Raw genomic sequence first — 21,209 nt, 5'->3', positions numbered from 1 at the left:
AGAATTCTTTTTTTTTTTTGGGGGGGGGGGTCCGGTCGTGGGGTCTGAACTCTGGGTCTGGGCGCTGTCCCTGAGCTCTTCAGCTCAAGGCTAGCGCTCTACCACTTGAGCCACAGCGCTACTTCCAGCTTTTTTCTTTTTGCTTATGTGGTGCTGAGGAATCCAACCCAGGGCCTCAGGCATGCAAGGCAATTGCTCTATCACTGAGCCACCTTCCCAGCCCCATATAAGTCAGAATTCTTAACAAAACACAACCCTTGCTTACAGGATTTTTCTTCTTGCATAGAAGCAAGAAAAATAATATTCTCCATAGTACTGCTGGACGTAATAAAACTTTGAAATAATGTAATTATCAGAAAAATGACTGGATATTGTCATTTATTCATGAAATGAAAACTGTTAAGACAAGTGTGGCATATAAAAATTATCATATATTTACATGCCACACACACCAGAAAGAAAAAAGAAAAACAACTGCAAAAGATATCACTGATTTTAATGTGCATGCATTTCAAAAATGCCAAAAAAAAAGGGTGGAGTATGTATCAGAACTGATAAAAGTACAGCAGAATGGATTAACTGAAATTACATATTTAAACATGGTGGTGTTACATACATAAACATGATGGTGTTGTGTCATTTGCTCTTTTTGAAATACTTTTTTTTATTTTAAAGATACTATACAGAGGGTTACAGTTACATGAGTGAGGTAATGAGTACACTTCCTCTTGAACATTGTTACCCCCTCCATTGTTTTCCCCCTACCATCCCCTCCCTCCCTCCCTTCCCCAGGTTCTTTTTTTTTATTGTGATTAAGTGATTACATAATGAAATACTTTTTTTCAACTTGATTCACCATTTCATTACATTTTGACCCATTCTCTTTCTTACACACAGATACACTTATTACACCCATGTATAAACATTACACAAATGTGCATAGGTATGCATCGCACTATGCATTCATGTACACTGTGAGATCATCTACCTGAAAGTATTATTTTTTTCATCACTTTCTTCCTAGTATTTCAGCATGTGACTCTGAAGTACAAGTCATTCTCTCACATCACCGTGTCTTTTCTATGGCATTCATTTATGTTAGCATTGATTGGTTTGTAGTGTTTAATACAAGCCATGTGCACATGACCAGTGCTTGACATTCCTGGATGGATATTTCATTTTTCTAATCCAGGGTGAGAAAACTGCATGTGACTGTCCGCTTATGATAGCCTGTATGTCATGTTTCTTACTCTTTAATCTAAAACCCCTTTCTGTCTTTTTCTGTTGTTGTTGTCTTTCATAGCCCTAACATTTTTTTGAAGAATTGTGTTCAGTTGTTTTAGAATGTCCCACAATTTGAATCTCTCCTGGTTTGTTTTTTAATGTGTACATGTGTATGTTCTACTCATGGAGCTGGACTCAGGGCCTAGAAACTGTCCCAGAGCCTTTTTTTTTTCCCCAGTCCTGGAGTTTGAACTCTGGGCCTGGGTGCTGTCCCTGAGCTCTTCAGATCAAGGTGAGAGCTCTACCACTTTAGCCACAGTACCACTTCCACTTTTCTGGTAGTTAATTAGAGATAAGGAGTCCCGTGGATTTTCCTGCCCTAGCTGGCTTTGAATGGGGATCCTCAGATCTCAGCCTCCTGAGTATACCTAGGATTACAGGCATGAGCCACCAGTGCCCAGCTTCTGATATTTTCTCTTGCAATTATATTCAGTTTAAGTGTACAGGGCAAGAATACTTCCTAAATGTTGAATATCACATTGCATTAACAGGTCGTAATTGTCAAAAACTACTGAACAAAAAAAAAACAAGTTATTGAAGACCATGTGTCATTTGTTGTAAAGTACAGTTTATGATAAAGAAGAAATAAACTATACAATCTTCTTTCAGAATCTAAAGGGGATTGGTACCAGAATATCTTAAGGATACCCCAAATCCAGTGGATATCTAAGTCCTTTATATAACATGGTATATTTGCATATAACCCTTCATACATCCTCCTGTATACTTGAGATCATCTCTAGATTACTTACACTATTATAATGCAAACAATATGTAAATATTTGCCATATGATACTGCTTAGAGAATAATAATGGGACCTTGAGAGCTTGTTTGGAGGTTCTAGCAGAGGAGCGCGGCTACTCGTATACCCTTGACCGAAGACCGGTCCTCCTCTATCGGGGATGGTCGTCCTCTTCGACCGAGCACGCAGCTTCGGGAGGGATGCACATGGAGCGGTGAGGGAGGAGGGGGACACCCGCCTAGCCAGCCAGATCAGCCGAATCAACCCTGGTGATCAATGGGGTGACAGATGTCGCAGCCAGGATGGGGCTGGGAAGGTGGCTCAGTGGTAGAGCACTTGCCTTGCATGCCTGAAGCCCTGGGTTCGATTCCCAGCACCAAATAAGCAAAAAGAAAAAAGCCGAAAGTGGCGCTGTGGCTCAAGTGGTAGAGCGCTAGCCTTGAACTGAAGAGCTGAGGGACAGTGCCCAGGCCTGGAGTTCAGGCCCCACGACCGGACCCAAAAAAAAAAAAAAAAAAAGAATAATAATGGGAAAACAGTCTATATAAGTTTAGTACAAATGCAAAAAAAAAACTTTTCTTTTTGGGTCTGGTCGTGGGCCTGAACTCTGAGCCTGGGCGCTGCCCCTCAGCTCTTCAGCTCAAGGCTAGCACTCTACCACTTGAGCCACAGCACCACTTCTGGCTTTTTTCTTTTTGCTTATGGGTGCTGAGGAATCGAACCCAGGGCCTCAAGCATGCAAGGCAAGCACTTTATCACTGAGCCACCTTCCCAGCCCCTGCAAAATTGTTTTCAACTACTGGATCCCCAGTTTGTTGAATCCATGAATGCAGAATATAAAGATACAGAAGGCTGACTATATACTGTAGTTCCAGTGCCAGGTTTCTTGGTATATAGTAAGTATGAGGTAAAGGCAGAATAACATGTATGGAAATAAGAAACACGCAGGAAAGAAAAGAAAAAAGTGAGAAATTTAGTTTATCTTTTATAAACTAAAATTGATTTCTATTCCTTGCTATAATTTCAGTCAGAAATTATATTAATTTTTTAATGAGTTAGACTCTACTGGTAAATGGGAATAACCTCTTTTGTGTGTGTATGCTGGTACTGCACTATGTCCCAAGAATGAATGAATAAACCAAAGGAAGGAAGGAAGGAAGGAAGGAGGCAGGCAGGCAGGCAGGCTCAGTGGCAGAGCATTTGACTTGCATAGTATGGCCAAGTCACTGGTTTTCTCTGTAACAACACATGAGAGAGAGAGAGAGTGAGAGAGACAGAGACAGAGAGAGAGAAAGAAAGAAAGAGAGAGAGAGACTTTTCAATGCAAATCACAAATACATTTGAGTCTGGGCTCAAGGGGCTCAGGTCTGTAATCCAAAATACTCAGGAGTCAGTTCAAAGCCAGCCCGGACAGGAAAGGGTGTGAAACTCTTATCTCTAATTAACCTCCAGAAAACTGGAAGTGGTGCTGTGGCTCGTGGTAGAGCGCTCGCCTTGAGCTGAAGAGCACAAGGACAGCGCCCAGGCCCAGAGTTCAAGCCCCAGACAAAAACCCAAAAAAACAAAAACAAAAAACATTTGGGAACAGGAAGAGCTAGAAAGAAATAATACGTTTTTTCACAGTGGGCTCCTTTCTAGCACGAGGCAAACATAGGTATACACATAACTACATAGGTATACACATAACTACACATGTACACATATAACTACATAAGGATGAAGAAAGCACAGAGCAGAAAGAAAAGGGGATGTTGCCCTATGCCAGTAGCTCATGCTTGTAATCTAAGCTACTCAGGTGGCTGAGATGCAGCAGTTCAAGGACACCCATAGCAGAAACTCTGGTTGGTTATCTCTAAAATAGCCTGCAAAAAGCAGGGCTGGAGATATGCCTGTGAAGCCAAGTAGAATGATTAAGTACAAGGCCCTGAGTTCAAATCCTAGTAGCACATATTTAAAAAAAAAAAAAAGGATAATGCATGTGTGTCCTACAGAGACAGAAAAGTATTCAGAATTCAGAAACAGGTTCATCTATCCCTTTAAGTTTTGGAGGTGAATGGAAATATATCTGCTGTGTAGGAAAGGATATCAGTAAAAACCAACAGCCTATATAAGAGTGGAGAATAGTGAAATAGTTTGGTTCGGTTAGAACAGGAACCCACAAATTACAGTTGGCCAAAATTGACCCAGCCTATTTTTGTATGGTCCATAAGTCAAAAATGCTTTTTATAATTTGAAAGGATTATTTGAAAACAAAACAAATGCCCAAAAGTGGGATTGCTGGGTCATAGGGGAGCTCTATGTGGAGTCTTTTGAGGAACCTCCATATTGCCTTCCAAAGAGGCTGAACAAGTTTACACTTCCACCAACAATGAAGTAAGGTTCCCTTCTGTACACATCCCCTCCAGCATCTGTTGTTATTACATTTCTTGATTATAGCCATTCTAACTGGGGTGAGGTGGAATCTCAATGTTATTTTGATTTGCATTTCTTTTATGGCCAGAGAAGGTGAACATTTTTTCATGTGTCTATTGGCCATTTATTTCCTCCTCAGAGAAGTCTCTCTTTTAAGTCTTTAGCCCATTTATTAATTGGGTGGTTGTTTCTCTGAGGATTTGTTATTGGGGGATTTAATTTTTTGAGTTCTAAGTATATTTTAGATATGAGGCCCTTGTCTGTTACATGGCTCATGAAAATCTTCTCCCAATCCGTGGGCTTTCTATTGATTTTGCTAGCTATGTCCTACCAGCACAACTATGTTTACCACAGCATTATTCATCAGAGCTAAGATATGGAACCAACCCAGATGCCCCTCAGTAGATGGATGAATGGATCAAGAAAATGTGATATATGTGTGTGTGCATAGATATAGACAGACAGACAGACAGACAGATGAATTCTATGCCTCCATCAGAAAGAATGACACGTCCCATTTGTTAGGAAATGGAAAGACTTGGGAAAAAAAATTACATTAACTGAAGTAAGCCAGACCTAAAGAAACAGGTCCCATGGTTTCCCTTATTTGTAGTAACTAGTATAAGTCTAGGAAATCTTGCCAGCCACAAACAGAAAAGGTCAAAAGCTATGTACATATGACCATATAAGATGATGCTAAGCAAAATGAACCCCAAGATAAGGACACAGAGTTTTTTTCTTTGTCTCAGTTGTTTTTACTGAACTTTCTTTTGTATGTCCTTCCCCCATGGTATAACCCCTATTGTCCCTGTATTTGATTCTGGTGCCCTGGGTCTTATATATACATTTTTCTAATTTGGGGAGGGGAAGGGAAATAACAAAATGCTGAAACAAGGATACAGGTTGACCCACTGTAACAATGAGACATACAAGACACTGTGTTGAAATGAACTTTACAACCTGGGGGGGCCAAAGGGGGAGACCAGGGAAGTTGGAGAGGTAGAGAGGGAAAGGATGGGAGGGGAAAAACAGAGGGGTAACAATGCTTGATAGGAAATGAACTCATTACCTTACTCATGTAACTGCAACCCCTCTGTACAGTATCTTTACAATTTAAAAAAAAAAAGAAAGAAAACAAAGCTGGGCATGGGTGGCTCAGGCCTATTACCCTAGTGAGGAGACTGAGATCTGAGGATCAGATCAGTTTAAATCCAGCTATGTCAGCAAAGTCCATGAGACTCTTATCTCCAATTAACCCCCAAAAATGCTGGGAAGGTGGCTCAGTGATAGAGCGCTTGCTTGCCTTGCATGCATGAGGCCCTGGGTTCGATTCCTCAGCACCACATAAGCAAAAAGAAAAAAGCCGGAAGTGGCACTATGGCTCAAGTGGTAGAGCGCTAGCTAGCCTTGAGCTGAAGAGCTGAGGGACAGCGCCCAGGCCCAGAGTTCAGGCCCCACGACTGGACCCAAAAATAAAAAATAAATAACCACCAAAAACCTAGAAGAAAATATGTAGCTCCATTGGTAGAATACTAACCTTGAATTCAAGTTACAGGACTGGTACTTAAAAAATAATCAGGAGTTGGTGGCGCACACCTGTAATCCTAGCTACCTTAAGAGCGCCAGCTTAGGCAGGGAAAGTCCATGAGACTCTCATCTCCAATCAAATACCAAAAAGCCAAAAGTGGAGCTGTGCGGATAAGTGAAAAGCTGAGCAAAAAGCCCTTAGTTCAAGCCCCAGTACTGACACAAGTAAATACTTTTTTAAATTATTTTAAAGCTTAAAAAGTAAAAGCATTAGCCGGGTGCCAGTGGCTCACGCCTGTAATCCTAGCTACTCAGGAGGCTGAGCTCTGAGGATCGAGGTTCAAAACAGCCCGGGCAGGAAAGTCCATGAAACTCTTATCTCCAATAAACCACCAGAAAACCAGCACTGTAGCTCAAGTGGTAGAGCGCTCACCTTGAGCTGAATAGCTGAGGGACAGCACCAAGGCCCAGAGAGCTTCTGGTTAGTATGTAACTTCTTCAAACAAGAGAAACTTAAAGTAGGATTTTATTATGCGATCTAAATAAATTTGACAATTAAAAGCTTTTCATTCTTGAAAATACAGAGAACCATAGCACTGCTCTAGTCAAGGGTCTATAAGTAGAAGTTAAAGTCTAGATGATTAATAATATTAGACAATAAAAAGTGCCTATTCATTATTTCTCAATTACTTAAAGTGTATTTACAAAAAAATAAAGCATGTCTTCTTAGAAATAAAAAGCAGGATACTCTAAATAACCTACTATAAATAGTAAATAATTTTCACTTTCCATTGATTGAACCTACTATCTGAAGTGCCTATAAAACATTTATTTGAAAATACTAAAGACTTGGGTATTTTCCAGTTGTATTGTTAGCAAAGCATCTAGAGAATGTGTTGACTATAACACAATCAGCATGTTAAATAACAAGCTTCATCTGACTTAGCAAAATGTTCCAACTTTTGGAACAGAAAATGATCTACTGGACATTTCAAAGGTGCTAGAAATCACCCTACCATTACAATGCATTACGTACATTACTTGTATTTTAACAAGTCTAGAAAAAGACAACTCTTACTAAAATAATAATTCACCAATTTTTTAAAGCTATATAAAATTAGAAATGGTATACTGACAAATTGGCTAGAGATAAATATACTTGGAGCTCTCTCTTGACGTAAATTTAAGATTAGCAAATAAGCCAGATATTGGTGGCTCATGCCTGTAAACCTAGCTACTCAGGAGGCTGAGATCTGAGGATCATGGTTCAAAGCCTGCCTCGGCAGGAAAATCGTGAGACTCTCATCTACAATTAACCACCAGAAAACCCGGAAGCAGCACTGTGACTCAAGTGCTACAGCACTTGCCTTGAGCTGAAGATCTCAGGGACAGCGCCCAGGCCCAGAGTTCAAGCCCCATGACTGATCAAGAAAATAAATAAAACAATTAGCAATTAAATTTTAATTTCTATAATTTTAATTCAAAACAAGTTTTTTTGTTTGCTTAAATTCTTCATACAATGACCATTATCTCCCAATGAATAACTAGAAAAAAACAAATATGTAAGTTTGGGTTCTGAGCTACTCTCTTAATAGTATTACTTCCCCACTTTATAGGAAAATCTATCTCAAAAGAATCACCACAAAACGTCTTTTGCTTATAAGGTCAATAATTTTCAGACAAAAATAAATGAATATTAAAGATTAAGAAGGCAAAGTTCAAATGAGTCTTACCAAGTCTTCCCAATCTACCTCTAAAATTCAAACCATGAATGAATTTGTTTAAAAGTAACCTAGTAAAATCCTAGATTAATAATTTCATCACGGCTGGGTGCCGGTGGCTCACATCGGTAATCCTAACTACTCAGGAAGCTGAGATATGAGGATCACGGTTCAAAGCCAGCCGGGGCAGAAAAGTCTGTGACACTCTTATCTCCAATAAACCACCAGAAAACCAGAAGTGTGCTGTGGCTTAAGTGGTAGAGAGCTAGCCTTGAGCTGAAGAGCGCAGGGGCAGCGCCCAAGCCAAGTTCAAGCCTCACGACCAACAAAAAAAAAAACAATAAATAATAATAATAATAATAATTTGATCAGCTGGGTACCAGTGGCTCATGCCTATAATCCTAACTACTCATGAGTCTGAGATCTGAAGATCAAGGTTCAAAGTCAACTCAGGCTGAAAAATGTGTGAGGCTCTTATCTCCAACTGACCACCAAAGAGCCTAAGTGAAGATGTGGCTCAAGTGGTAGAGTGCCAGCTTTGAACAAAAAAACTCAAGGGTAGTGCCCAAACTTTTGAGCTCAAGCCCTAATACTGGCAGAAATAATAATTTGACAAAATATCCACTACTATTCTGTTGAGAAATAAATTTTGTAAGAAATTCAAATGAACACTTACAAAGGGCTACTCTACTCTGAACAAATTTAACATTCCATTTTATGTTTCCCAGTGTCTTAACACTACAGAACTAAAAGAGAATTATGTGCTAATATGTACAGTAAGAATTCAAAGGCTAAAAAGCGGTTAAATGAAAGTGGTTGACACTTCCCCAAAACAAATAGAACTGTTTGTAAAAAGATAAATATTTACAGCATATATATGATTATAGTATTTTCAGTTTTTCAAAAGCTTCATTAAGAATATTTTGAGATTTCCAGAGTTTAACTGGAAAACAATTTATACTTTCCAAATTCTGTTAAGATTCCATACGGTATCTTACAACAATGTTAAATTCAAAGAGTTTGGAACTTTTTGTTTGATTTTGTTTATGTGTTTTAGTTCATGAAGTATATACTAGCGGTCTATCCCAGGATCAAGGTAGAAAGGGCCTAAGCATGGTAGGCAAGCATTCTCAGTCCCACACCAGTGTATTTAAATACTTTTTAAGATATTTAATGAAATACTTTTAGAAATCTTCCTAAGATAGAAACTGTGAAAGTTCAATCAGCAGTCACAGGTATTTCATCAACTTAAAGTGGCCTTTTAACAATGGCTGCAGGAAACTTTAGTATAAAATCCAACAACAGGAAAAACAGAAATAAATACATTAAAAAACAAATTTTTTAAAAATACAAATGTGTCTTATTCTCTTGACAAATTTGAGGAAGTGGACAGGATAGAGATTTATATAAAGTTAAAGAAGAAAAATATATTGCTCAGAGACCTAAAGAGGAAAGAAAACAAGCAGCTTCTCAAAACAGTAACTCAGAGGAAGAACATAGAATTCTTTGAAATCTACTAGAACTCCTCCTGTTTCACTGTGACTTCCTCTAATAATTAACTTTTTTTTTTTTTTTGGTCCGTCGTGGGGCCTGAACTATGGGCCTGGGCACTGTCCCTGAGCTCTTCAGCTCAAAGCTAGCACTCTACCACTTGAGCCACAGAGCCATTTCTGGCTTTTTCTGCTGAGGAATCAAACCCAGGGCTTCATGCATGCAAGATAAGCACTCTACCACTGAGCCACCTTCCCAGCCCAACATGTGACCCACTGTTAGGCAGCTTATAATAAGCTCTACACTAAGACTTCAAACTGATCATACAAAGGTAATATAAATTACTTTTTTCTTCTTCTGTATACCTCAGAAAAAACTTAGTTTTTTCATTGTATGTTATAAAAGCCACACTGCCAAAGCATGATATTAAAATTACATATACCACAACTACAAAATGTTAAGAAAAATATACTACTTCTAATGTATCTGGGTGAGATCTCAACATATACAACATATAAGGTAGAGAGGCTGGGAATGTGGCTTAGTGGTAGAGTGCTTGCCCAGAATGCATGAAGCCCTGGGTTCAATTCCTTAGTACCAGATAAACAGAAAAAGCCAGAAGTAGTGCTGTGGCTCAAGTGGTAGAGTACTAGCCTTGAGCATAGAGAGGCTCAAGGACAGTGCCTAGGCCCTGAGTTCAAGCTCCAGGACCAGCAAGAAAAATAAAAATAAGAAAGGTAGAAAAAGATATTTTGAAAGTTTAACTCAGCTTGAAGTTATGTAAATAACTATACCTAAGATATTTTTAAGTTCAAATTAAGGCCAGCATTTGGTACCATGGACTAAAATAAGAAAAAATAGGATTACTCAAGTGACTAGAAATGGCTGCAGAATGGGTTTAGTTTACTGATTAAAAATCTGTTTTTAAATAACTAAAACTTTCTTAAGGTCCAGAACTAATTTCATATCATTTTTTAATCAGGCATTTGCACATGAAGCTGTGTAGAATCTCAGATATGAAAATAATGATTACATATTAACTACACATAAATATGCCAGTTATTTCATTACAATGTTCATCACACTAACATTTCAAATGTAACTTATTTACATAACCTTGAAAACTAAAAAACTACCATTAAACCATTATCATTACCTGGAAATAAACTGCTAAAATGGGTACACTTGTAAAATTTTAAAATACTTTTCTATGAAATCATGAAAAAGTATATACATCTGTCACACAAGAAAGGGATTACATTTCAGTACAGCAATCTTTAATCAATTACTATAAAATTATGAAGTGTTTCAGGCACAAGAGCCAGTTAATTCAATTATTTTAGTGTACACATCATTACATGCTTACATTCAAAATACATTAACAACTTGACATACCAATTTAGTTCTTTTATAGAACATCTTTTGTTTTTTTTTTCTTGTCGGTCCTGGGGCTTGAACTCTGGGCCTGGGCGTTGTCCCTCAACTCTTCAGCTCAAGGGCCAGCACTCTACCGCTTGAGCCACAGTGCCACTTCCGGTTTTCTTGTGGCTTATTGGAGGTAAGAGTCTCACCGACTTTCATGCCTGGGCTGGCTTTGAACCCCGATCCTCATATCTCAGCCTCCTGAGTAGCTAGGATTACAGGTGTAAGCCACCAGCGCCCAGCCAGAACATCTTTTTTATTTTAAATAGCAGGAGAAAAATTTACTCTATGAACATTTCATAATTCACTGAACTGCAGCTTTTCCTTTTTTTTTTTTTGCCATTCCTGGGGCTTGAACTTGGGGCTTGGGCACTGTCACTCTTTGCGCAAGGCTAGCATTCTACTGGACAAGTCACAGCAACACTCTGGCTTTTTCTATGATTGACTGGAAGAGCCTCACAGACTTTCCTGCTTAGGCTGGCTCTGAACCACAATCCTGAGATCTCAGCCTCCTGAGAAGCTAAGATTACAGGCATAAACCAGTGGCACTCAGCCAATTTTTTTCACTGAAGTTGTAATAAACATTTCATATAGCTTTTGTATTTTTGGGGGGGGGGGGAATCCAGTCATGGGGCCTGAACTCTGGGCCTTGGCACTGTCCCTCAGCTCTTCAGCTCAAGGCTAGCGCTCTTCTACCTGAGCCACAGCGCCACTTTCCGGCTCTTTTCTTTTTGCTTATATGGTGCTGAGGAATCAAACCCAGGGCCTCAGGCATGCAAGGCAAGCGCTCTACCACTGAGCCACCTTCCAGCCCCAGCTTTTGTACATTTTTAATTTCTTTAGCATGGATTCCCAGAAAGGGGAATTGATAATGATAAATATTGCCGATTTTACTTCACAAATGCAGTACAGATTTTATTCAACAAATATTTTTCCAAATTTTTAAGTTTCAAAAAACAAACTGTAAGAGAAACAAGGATAGCAGATGGAAAATACTGACAATGGAATAAATTTAGAAATTAGATAATCAGTTTGTGGTGTAGGGGTGGGGGAAAGCAATACATAGATCAACAGCAGTTCCAAATATGGTTGTGGTTGAAAAGTCTACAATTGAGCAGGGGACACTTATGGGAGTCAACCAAAGAAATAAACAATAAAACCAATGGGCAGCTTAATGGAAGTAATTTCACCACAATGATATGGGCTACACTGGACAAATGATTTAGAAAAAACAATAGATGGAAATAATGGGGCCAGGGACTTGAAAGCCACCAAAAGATGGCTGCTTAAGATCCCAGACACTAGAGATGTTTTTAAAAGACAACAACAAAAGGGGAAGAAAAAGAGCCAGGAGAAAGTGGGAATGTGAAGTTCTTAGATAAACTGAAGATGCTGAAAACACCAATTCGGGATGTAACCCAAATGGAGAACTGAATGGTTGATAAGCCATTTCTTTCCTTGAGAGTGGAGTGAAAGCACAAAGTATGCACCACACACATACAGTTCAGAGATAGGGAGTGGGAAATCTGGCACATCACCATGCCACTGACCCACACAGGAAACAGCCCTCTGCTAGAAGTGGAGGAGTTGGGAACAAAGCAGAGTTCTGAGAAGTCAAATGTGATTATGACACATTCACAAAGCTCTGGATCACATAAATGCCAAGCTACTCAATAAAGAAAAGGTTCATAGGTAAAGAAGTACAGTTGTCTGTATTTGCCTTTTTTTCTGCCGGGTTCTGGGACTGAACTCCACCAGCGCACTTCTTTTTTGCTCAAGGCTAGCACTCTAGCCACAGGGTTCCTTCCAGCTTTTTTGAGTAGTTTACTGAGTAGTTTACTGGAGATAAGAGTCTCACAGAGTTTCCTGCTGGGGCTGGCTTCAAACCATGATCCTCAGATCTTAGCCTCTGGGCAGCTAGGATTACAGGCATGAGCCACCAGCATCTGGCTTCACTACTTTTATAACATATTTGATTTCTCAATTTCTACTATGCATCTTAGGGGATATAAAACCTATAGACTAGGGGTTGGGAAGGTGGCTCAGTGGTAGAGCACTTGCCTTGCATGCCTGAGGCCCTGGGTTTGATTCCTCAGCACCACATAAGCAAAAAGAAAAAAGCCGGAAGTGGTGCTGTGGCTCAAGTGGTAGAGCGCTAGCCTTGAGCTGAAGAGCTGAGGGACAGCACCCAGGCCCAGAGTTCAGGCCCCACGACCGGACCAAAAAAAAAAAAAAAACCTACAGACTAGACAGAAAAGGAGCAGCAATCTACTTCTACTACAAACTTCACCTTCAATTCCTGCATGTTTTTTGGGAGCAGAATGAAAGCTAAAAAGAGTTAAAAGTGCTTCCTTTTAGTGAAACCTCTATTGGGTGCTGTGTAAGCCTGGTTAAATTGGCCTTCTAAAACTATCACTTAAGACATTATGCAAAAAGTAAATGTCACAAATGGTTAAAGGTAAATGAGAGTCTTGAGATGATCCTTGAAGTTTATTACACTAGTCTACACCAGCAGATACCTGCATTACTTTCATTACTAAAAATGTGTCGCATACGTTAACATGTTGAATTAAAACCCCTTTTATTTGTTGGTTTTGGGGTTTTTTTTGGGGGGGGTTACTTCGGGGGGGGGGGTTGCCAGTCCTGGAGCTTGAACTCAGGGCATGGGCACTGTTCCTGAGCCTGTCTCTGCTCAAGATTAGCACTCTACCTACCATTTGAGCCACAGCATCACTTCAGGCTTTTGCTGTTTATGTGGTACTAAGGAATGGAACCCAGGGCTTCATGCATGCTAGGCAAGCACTCTACCACTAAGCCACAATCCCAGCCCTTAAAACCCCTTTATGCAACTAAAGATAATTACTACTAATAATAAGTTGTAGAAATTTTCTATGTGTACCACAAACCAGTTGCCAGTAGCTCATGCTTGTAATACTAGCTACTCAGAAAGCTTAGCTCTGAGGATCATGGCTCAACCCAGGCTGAAAAGTCGGAGAGATTCTTCTTATTATTTTTTTGGTCCAGTCATGGGGCCTGAACTCTGGGCCTGGGCGCTGTCCCTCAGCATTTCAGCTCAAGGCTAGCACTCTACCACTTGAGCCACAGCGCCACTTCCGGCTTTTTTCTTTTTTCTTATGTGGTGCTGAGGAATCGAACCCAGGGCCTCAGGTATGCAAGGCAAGTGTTCTACCACTGAGCCACCTTCCCAGCTCCCTAGGAGAGATTCTTAATCTCCAACTAACCAGCTAAATGCCAGACTGGAAGCATGACTCAAGTGGTAGTGCCAGCTGTGAGCTGGAAGGGAGTGGAGGGAGAAAACATGGGAACAATAGAACTGCATTATTAATCATACCTGGGAGACATGATTTAAATTAACATATAATGCTTCTATATGGTAAATGGACTATCAAACTGGTTAACTTTGGTGAAGTTTGTCACAAAAATAAATTGATAAAATTGCTGCTCCTATTTGTAAATGATTTTTTGACACTACACAGAGAGCAGGAGCTCGGAAGGCTGAGATAGGAAGAGTACTTGAGCTCAGGAGTTAGGAAACCAGCCTAGGCAATATAGTGACATCCCAACTGGACAGAGGGGAAACACAAAAAAGAACAATGGAAAATATGTAACCTCAAGGTGATGTGCTGGGCGCCGGTGGCTCACGCCTGTCTACTCAGGAGGCTAAGATCTGAGGATCACAGTTCAAAGCCAGTCCAGGGAAGGAAAGTCTGTGAGGCTCTTCTCTCCAATAAACTACTAGAAAACTAGAAGTGGAGCTGTGGCTCAGGTGATAGAGCACTCGCCTTGAGCTGAAGAGTGCAGGGACAGCACCCAAGCCACCAAAAAATAAAATAAAATATTGGGGGGTGTGCGTGTGTGTTCCAGTCTCAAGGCTTGAACTTGGGGTCTTGGGATAGTCAATGGCTTTTTTTATGCTCAAGGCTAGGGCTCTACCTACTCGGCCATAGCTCCACTTCCAGCTTTTTGTTGGTTCACTGAAGGTAAGAGTCTCATGGACTTTTCCTGCCCAGGCTGACTTCAAACTGCAAACCTCAGATCTTACTCTCCAGAGTAGCTAGGATTACAGACATTTTCTTTTTCTAAAACTGGGTCTCCCTATACAGCCCAGCCCAGCCCAGCCTTGAATTTGAGTTCCTCCCATCTTAGCCTCCCAAATACTGGGATTACGTGTGTACCACATGATTGGCTTAATTATTTCCTATGAAAATGCTATGCTTACATCACTTTTTCTTAGGTGGTTTTGCAACATTGCATATACATACATTGGTAGAGGGTGAAACATGTCTACTAGCAAAGAATATGTAAAGGTAAAATGAACTTGGAAATCTAGTCTTTTTAAAAAGGGCATGTTTCAGCTGGAGTGGGTATAGCTCAGTGGGAAATGTATGCTTAGCATATATAAGGCCCTCTTCTCTCAAAATAGATGTTTTTCTCAGAAGCAAATAGTGTGATAGATATCAGAAGTCCGAGTTTTAATGAATAATTTGAGAAGCTGTGGGGATGCCCACCTGTAAGCTCAAGGAGGATCTGAAGTTTGAGACCACACTTGACTACATAGTAAGATCCTCTCTCCCTAAAAGAGAAAGAGAAAGAGGGAGGGGAGAAGGGAAGGAGGTAGGGAGGGAAGGGGGGGGGGAGGCAGTGGGGAAGGGAGGGAAAGAGGAAGCTATAACCTAGATTCAATATTACATTTATCTAAGTTTTAAAGATGTCCAAAAACAAAATGTGAATTCTGTATGTCAAACTCACTTCATAGTAAAATTCTCTATGCTCTTTAGACTTCTGATTTCAGGTTAATAATATAATGTAATAAATTTTCTTAAGTACATGGAAAGTTTATCTGACCTACAAACTTCATTTTAAAAAAGTCTTCTAAGAGAAACATGCTTTGTGGGGGGACAGTCGTACTGTGGAGAGGGGGTTCATAAGGATGAAAGAGGATGAACAAGGTGAAAGTAGATGGTTTGCATGTGCAATAGGACAATGAAACCTGGTCTAATTGTTCTAGAAAGAGGATAAGGGAGCCAGGCGCTGATGACTCACATCTGTAATCCTAGCTTAGATCTGAGGATCACGGTTCAAAGCCAGGTTCAAAGCCAGCCCGGGCAGGAAAGTCCATGAGACTCTTATCTCCAATAAAACCACTAGAAAACCGGAAGTGGCGCTGTGGCTCAAGAGGTAGAATACTGGCCTTGAGCTGAAGAGCTGAGGGACAGTGCTCAGGCCCAGAGTTCAAGCCCCATGACCGACCAAAAACAAGGGTAAGGAGAGTGATTGATGGGGTTAGATGAGATAAGATTGGAATATATTATAAATATGGTGGAAATATCACAATGAAATCTGTCCCTACATAACTAATGCAAAATAATAAGGAAAAAATGTTTTTAATATTTTAGATTGAAAAAATTAAAGATACAAAGAGAAAGGAAGGAAAGAGGAATTTTAAAATGGCAGTCAAAGGCTGGCTGAAGTCAAGGCTCAAGAGGTGGAACATTTGCCTAGCCAGGTGCAAGCCACTCAGATAAAGATGTCATCTCTCAAGACAGGTCATTAGCAGGTCTCAGCAGATTATTCTTAAACTTCCTTCAACTACTAAAATTCTTTACTAACTATGTGTATATATACACACACACACACACACACACAAAACTATATATATATATAACTATAATTATAACTATAACTCTAAAACAGAGTTCACTTGGTCTCCACTTAGGCACTTAAGTCAATAGCTTTTGTTCTATCAAATCCAATTATACCCAACTCTTCTCCTCTAGTTCCCAATTTTCCTATCTTACAGAAGTGAAAATTCTCACTTTTAGAAAATTAGAAACATTTAGTTCAAAGTAACAAACTACATTTAAGATTAAAAAAAAATACTGTCCTTCCTTTCAAAGACTTCTTGTTTGAAAAAAGATTTCTAAAGTACTGAAATTGACATTATTTATAGAAGACAAAGTAAACCTACTTAGTGTCTAAACAAGAACCAACCTAAAATATAATATTGTCAATATTCATCCTTTTTTTTTTTTTGTCGGTCATGGGGCCTGAACTCTGGGCCTGGGCACTGTCCCATACCTCTTCAGCTCAAGTTTAGCCCTCTACCACTTGAGCCAGAGTGCCACTTCTGGCTTTTTATGCTTATATGGTGCTGAGGAATGGAACCCAGGGCTTCATGCATGGGAGGTAAGCACTCTACCACAGAGCCACCTTCCCAGACCCCCCACCCATTTCTTTTAATGCCACACAAGGAAGAAAAGCAGAAGATCTAGAACTGGAACTTAACAGTGGTGTGGTGTCTCAGTATTTAGGCAATGTGTTGTTCCCTTTATTTAGTGACATATGGCCCCAACTTATCAACTGAGCCCATAAGTTGACCACATAATGCTTGGTCCTAAAAATATCACCAAGTCAAATTTCTGCTCTAAATACATATATACACACACATTCATATCCTTACTCAAGTCACATTAAGTGATTAAAGGTACTAGAGAAGAATATGTCTTTTAAGCAGCTACCTTCAAAACAAGTAAAACATGGGCTGGGAAGGTGGCTCAGTGGTAGAGCGCTTGCCTTGCATGCCAGAGGCCCTGGGTTCGATTCCTCAGCACCACATAAGCAGAAAGAAAAAAGCCAGAAGTGGTGCTCGGGCTCAAGTGGTAGAGCGCTAGCCTTGAGCTGAAGAGCTGAGGGACAGCGCCCAGGCAAAAGTTCAGGCCCACGACCGGACCCAAAAAAAAAAAAAAAACAAGTAAAACACTTAACATATTTTTACTTATATATTTATTATAAACAAAAGCTGCCCATGATAAAGCTTTCAGTAAAAGTTGTTCTCAAAGTTCGCACAGAGAGAAGTAATACTGATAAGATTCATCTATTTTAATGGAATTCCAACAGTTTGTCTTCAGAAATACTTTCCATACCACAATGGTCATCTCAACATTTTTGACAAGAGTATCACGGACTTTCCTGCCTGGGCTGGCTTTGAACCATGATCCTCAGATCTCAGCCTCCTGAGTAGCTAGGATTACAGACATGAGTCACCGGCACATGGCACAGAAAAGGATATTCTAAATATGGAGAGTTTCAATGTTCCTTATAACATCATAAATTTAAATATTGCCATGATATCTTTTCATATCCAAACTCTGGTGACGATGCAATGGAAAGTACATTTTCATGCAAGACAATCTGCTCTAACTTACCATCATGCTGGATGACCTGCTGCAATGACAACAGCACTTAATAAGCTAACTCTTCTTATCAAAAATGTCAAAAGCAGTAGGTCATCTTAACATTCAGATGAAAAATAAGTATTCCACTTAAATGAATATGAATCAGGTTTAGTAAACATTAATTCCACATCAGGAAGTTTACATTTTTCCTTTCCTTCTTTCATAAGCCTTCAGTATTCATATATCAAATATGTAAAAATAGAAGTTCCACCATTAAGTTCCTTTGACAGCTAGCTGTTGCTTTCTGAACTTTCAAGAATCACCTTCAGCGAAGCCCCATTGGCTCATACCTGTAATCTTAGCTACTCAGGGAGCTGAGATCTGAGGACTGAGCGTGGAAGCCAGCTAGGGCAGGAAAGTCAGTGAGACAAACCTCCACTTACGCACCAAAAAAAACAGAAGTGCCATGCCTCAGTTGGTAGAGTACTAGCCTTGAGCAAAAAGAAGCTCAGAGACAGTGCTCTGGCCCTCAGTTCAAGCTAGCACGTGCTCTCTGTGTGCTAGCGCTTGCTGGTTCGCTCTCCGTCACACACACATATACACACACACTCACACGGGAAACACCTTCAATTCTAGAATGAAATAATACCTATGTGTCAAAGCCATACTTGCCACAGCAATATCTTGTTAATCTGAACTTTTTTATGGCATTCCATGAAAGAACTTCCAAAAGATTCAAACAGTATGACCTATAGCTTCTTTTCGAGCATGTTTACCAGAATTATCTCATAGAACCCATCCCCTTTAATGTGACTCTAAAAACCTCATGTCCAGAAGCCAGTGACTGGTTCATAAACAAGATAATGACTAGTTCAATGGGAAAAGGGCTATGACAATAAGCTGTCTCACCATGTTATGATCTGTTTGCCTAATATGTATGTTTAGCTACAGTAGTCAGCAATGTCCAAATATAAATTTGAAACATTTAATGGCCAGTTCTGTTCTAGGCATCAAGCTCATCTTACCTGTTCAAAACATAGGTTTTTAATCTATGGGTTTCCACAAATACAGTCTTTTTTAGAAAATGTACTCCCTAAAGTAGAGATGAGGACCAAAGAAATTTTTATGTTCCCCAAAATTAAAAAATAGTCAATAAATATCGTTATTTCTGCACATCTCTACTTTTACAAATTGAAATCAAAATACTGCAGAAAATAAACCTTGCACTAGATAAGCATTATATATCACAAGAGTATCCTATACTTTATGAATACAGCCATACATATACCAAAGAATATATATGTGTACATATCTTGTTGATTTAAAAATAAACTGGACTGGCTGGTTCAATTTCAATCGTTGGTAAGAGGGCTGAAGGCACTAAAGAATCAATAAAACTGGAAACAATTTTTTAAAAGGTCAATCATATTTTGTTTGCCTAAAATACGAAGCTTAATCATGACCTATCTATCTAAACTTATCGTTGCTCATTGTATAAAATTAGCACCGCACTTGCAAACATAAGCAGAACCTAGACTTATCAAACATATGGCGAGACATGCCCGGGCTTTTGAAATATTAAAATGTGAATGAAGTTTTGGTAAACAAAACCTCATCGATCCTGCTAAAAGGTATTCGTTTTAAAAAATAGTAATACTACGACTAGTAATAACTCTGATCAGACATTTTCAAAGCATCCAGCAAACTAACACCTTGAAATTAACTGAACTGGTTTGAAAACAAGTTACTTCCACTCCCCAAAGCTAGATCTCAACTCGAAAACAGAAAAAGAGAAGAAACATCCAGCTCATCTCCCAAGCACTGGCTGGCTTAATCAAAGCTAACTTTTCCCTCCCTGTCTCTGGACAAGAGAACCAAGCCGGACCATTGCTGCTGCTGCTGCCGCCGACCAGAAGCTCCCCTCGGCGCAGCGAGCTGACAGGTGGAATGAAAATAAATTCCCCAGCAGGCCTGCGAAGAGGCCGGTTGTGACAACACGGTTCAAGGACTGAACGTGTTGTGACTCCTCTGTCACCGGTCCAAGGTAATTTTTACGCACACACCCTTTGGCGCAAATCCTCCAACCCAGATAACACTGAGGAAACAACAGGCTTCCCCGAGAGCCCACGTACCATGTTAACAGGGCCGTCTGCCCCCCGACGGGAACACAGACATTCTCCTCCCAAGTCCCTTCTTCTGCGCGTTCTCCCGGGGCGGCGAAGGGAAAGCGGGATCCAGCCGACCGCCGCGGCCGCCGCCGCCACCAGCAGCACCAGCACCACCGTAACGCGAGAAGCCCGGCAACAGCCCCGCCGCGCGGCCGCCACGCCTTTCCTCTCGCCGCCGCTGGGGACGCGGAGCCTCGGATCACATTTCTCCTCCCCAACAATCACACGCACGCACGTCCCCGGAGTTGACACCCTCCAAACCCGCCGCTCCGCGCCGCTGCTGCCGGGGGGCCCCACGGAGCCCCGAGGCGCGGGCCGACTCCGGGCCCGGCGCCCCCCAGGGCGTGCCGGGCGGCGTGTTTGTGTTGGTTCCCCTTCATCAAAGGCAAAGAGGTCTCCGTAGTGACGGCCTAGGGCGGCGGAGGGGGGGGGGAGGCTGAGGGCCGCCCCACCACCACCTCACACCACACACCACCACCCGCACACACCCGGTGGGACTAAACAAAACTTCGGTTGCCGGGAAGAGGCCTTGCGCAACCTTGGCGGGGGAGGGAGGCCGGCACCGCCGCGCCAGGGCTGGGCCAAGGCGGCTTCCCGGAGGCTGCGCCACCGCGCACGGGAAGCACGCGCGGCTACCCCGCGGCCCTAGGGCCTCGGCGCGGCGCGGGCCTCGCGGGAGCCGCCCGGGCCCCGACACAGACACACAGGGGAACTAAGGCGGAAAAGGATTACACGGCGACGCCGGGGATGCGGAGGAGGGTCCGGGCCCCCCGCTCCGGGCAGCCCAGTCTGGGCCCGCGAACCCGCGACCTGGGCCGAGCCTTCCTCCCGCCGCCCCACACCCGGATGGCGGTGCCCCCCGCCCGACTCCCTTACCTTCCTAGAGGCCCGCGCTCTCCGCTCGTCGGGCGGCCGCAGCCCTGAGCATGTCCGGGGCGGATCGCGGGGCCGTGCCGGAGACAGGGAGCCAGGCGCTTCAGCAGGCGGCACCACCCAACCCGGGCTCAGCCCCTCTCTGTGGCCGCTGCCATCTTGCCCTGGCGGCAGAGAGGAAACAGCGAAACACCCTCCCCCGACTGCTGCTGCTGCTGCTGCTGCTGCTGCTCTGGCTGCCGGGCGCCGGGCCTGTCTGCCTCATCTTCCTTCCCGAGGCTCTGGGGTGGGGACCGCTTGACTCCGGGGGCCGGGAATGGGGGCGGGAGTGCCAGGCCGCCCGGCCGGCCTCCGCACTGGGGCCTACGGGCG

General features: G+C 41.8%; 1 protein-coding gene across 1 annotated transcript in view; it reads right to left on the bottom strand.

Annotated features, from left to right (window-relative positions):
- Positions 1 to 21,209, bottom strand: part of Hipk3 (homeodomain interacting protein kinase 3) — an 89,785-nt gene that overhangs the window by 67,709 nt on the left and 867 nt on the right. The window lies entirely within an intron of this gene.

Source organism: Dipodomys ordii, unplaced genomic scaffold, assembly GCF_000151885.1.
Source record: "Dipodomys ordii isolate 6190 unplaced genomic scaffold, Dord_2.0 Scaffold46, whole genome shotgun sequence".
Lineage (NCBI taxonomy): Eukaryota > Metazoa > Chordata > Mammalia > Rodentia > Heteromyidae > Dipodomys > Dipodomys ordii.
The sequence above is the reverse complement of the archived record's forward strand: the minus strand, read 5'-3'. Positions and strand labels throughout refer to the sequence as shown.